This window comes from Dipteris shenzhenensis, chromosome 13, assembly GCF_047967505.1.
Source record: "Dipteris shenzhenensis isolate YYH24624 ecotype China chromosome 13, Dip_SZ_1.0, whole genome shotgun sequence".
NCBI classification, from domain to species: domain Eukaryota; kingdom Viridiplantae; phylum Streptophyta; class Polypodiopsida; order Gleicheniales; family Dipteridaceae; genus Dipteris; species Dipteris shenzhenensis.
In genome coordinates, this window is record NC_141608.1 from 36,587,851 (window position 1) to 36,590,137 (window position 2,287).

Genomic DNA, 2,287 nt, shown 5'->3' on the forward strand with positions numbered 1-2,287 from the left:
CTCCCAAAAGAGAACACATATCCACTGGTAGATCTTCTATCTAAAATACTACCAGCCCAATCAGCATCAGTGCATCCATGCAACTGTATCTGAACCCTAGCCTCATCAAATAGTCCATACTGAAATGTGGACTTCACATACCTGAGTATGCATCTAGCCGCATCCAAATGCGGTGTCCTTGGAGCCTGCATAAATTGACTTACCAATCCAACAGCATAGCTCAAATCTGGCCTAGTAATAGTCATATAAATCAAACTTCCTACTATACGTTTGTACATAGTAGGGTCTTCGAGAAGCTCACCTACATCTGTGCTCAGCTTCACATTCTGCTCCAAAGGAACTGAAATAGGCTTACAACCTATCATCCCATATTTGGACAGCATGTCCAATCCATACTGCCTTTGCAAGAGCCGTATCCCACTTGGTGATCTAATCACCTCAATGCCCAAGAAATAACGTAGCTCTCCCAAATCCTTCATCTCAAATTTCTGCTTCAATAGCATTTTCACATGAAGGATATGTTCATCACTATCACCTGTGATGATCAAATCATCAACATAAATGACAAGCAGCATAATACCTTTCTCTGTTTTTCTCACAAAGTGAGAAATCTACCTTGGAAATCTAAAAGCCAATAGTGACAAGATACTGTTCTATCTTGTCAGACCATGCTCTAGGTGCTTGCTTCAAGCCATACAAGGCTTTCTTCAACCTATAAACAAACTCAGGATGAACAACATGAACATAACCTAGTGGCTGCTCCATAAAGACTACTTCTTGCAAATCACCATGCAAGAAGGCATTCTTTACATCCATCTGATGTAAAGACCATCCCTTTGATGCAGCCATAGCAATGAATGCTCTTACGGTTGCCATCCTTGCAATGTTTCTTCATAATCAATGCCATATGTCTGTGCATACCCCTTGACAACTAATCTTGCCTTGTATCTGTTCACAGAATCATCTGCATTGTGCTTCACCTTATAAACCCACTTACAACCAATTGCATTCTTGTCTTTACATAAGAGTGACCTGCATTCACATCAAACATGGGCTGATCTACCTTCTCTTTTCCTTTTCGTGATACCTCCATACCACTATCTACATTGCTTTAAGGAGATTCTCTTGATATCAATTTGCCTGTCCATAGTGAAGTATGTGAACCACTGCTAGAGGACATTGAAGGTCCACTAATATTTTGTGATTGCTGCTGTGAATTCTGTGCAGCATTACCATTTTGTGCATCTACATCATCAATCACATTTACTGGTTTATACCAGTTGCTCATCTCATAAAAAACAACATCTCTACTCACTGTAAACTTACGAGTAGAAGGGTTATAGCATCTATACCCTTTCTGATGTAGAGAATAACCAATAAAGATGCACTTCTCAGCTTTTGGATCCAACTTGGACCTCAACTCATCTGGCACATGAATATAGGCAATGCAACCAAAAATTTTCAAATGAGAAATATCTAGTTTCCTACCAGTATACATCTCCTCTGGCGTCATGCCATGTATTGCTACAGTGGGAGTCCTGTTCATTATGTAAACTACTGTAGCAACTGCTTCAGCCCCTCTTCAGCCCAATAATAATCTGGTAGGTCTTTTTCATTTAGCATGGCCCGAGATACCTCTCCAATATGCCTGTTTTTCCTTTCTACAAGTCCATTTTGCTGTGGGGTATGACTGCATGAATATTGCTGCTTTATGCCATGCTTTTGCAGAAACCTTGCAAACTCATTTGAGAGGTACTCTCCCCTTCCATCTGACCTTAAGCATTTTATTTGCAGGCTTATTTCTTTTTCAACCATAGCTTAAAAAGCTTTCAAATGCCCAAACACTTCACTTTTCTTTTTCATAAAATACACCCAAACTTTTTTGCTGTAGTCATCAATAAAAGTGATAAAATAATGACAGCCTCCAATAGATGCAGCTTTAGTAGTCCACACATCAGAGTGGATTAATTCCAATGGCTTTTTACTCTCTTGAACATGTCTAGGAAATCGTTTCCTTGCCTGTTTTCCAAATTGATAGGCTTCACATAACTTATGCATTTCTGCAACCTTGAATTTAGGCAATCCCGCAATAATATTTTGGGCATGCATTGATTTAAGTCGCTGTATATCATGACCAATGCATTTATGCTAGATATCAATATCTGCAACTACACCGGTCCCATGTGCAAACATTGCTGCACTCAATTCAGGCATGTCCGCATCCAACGTAAACATCCTGCCCTTCTTCTTTCCTTTTGCTATCAAGCGACCATTATTTTTCATATCC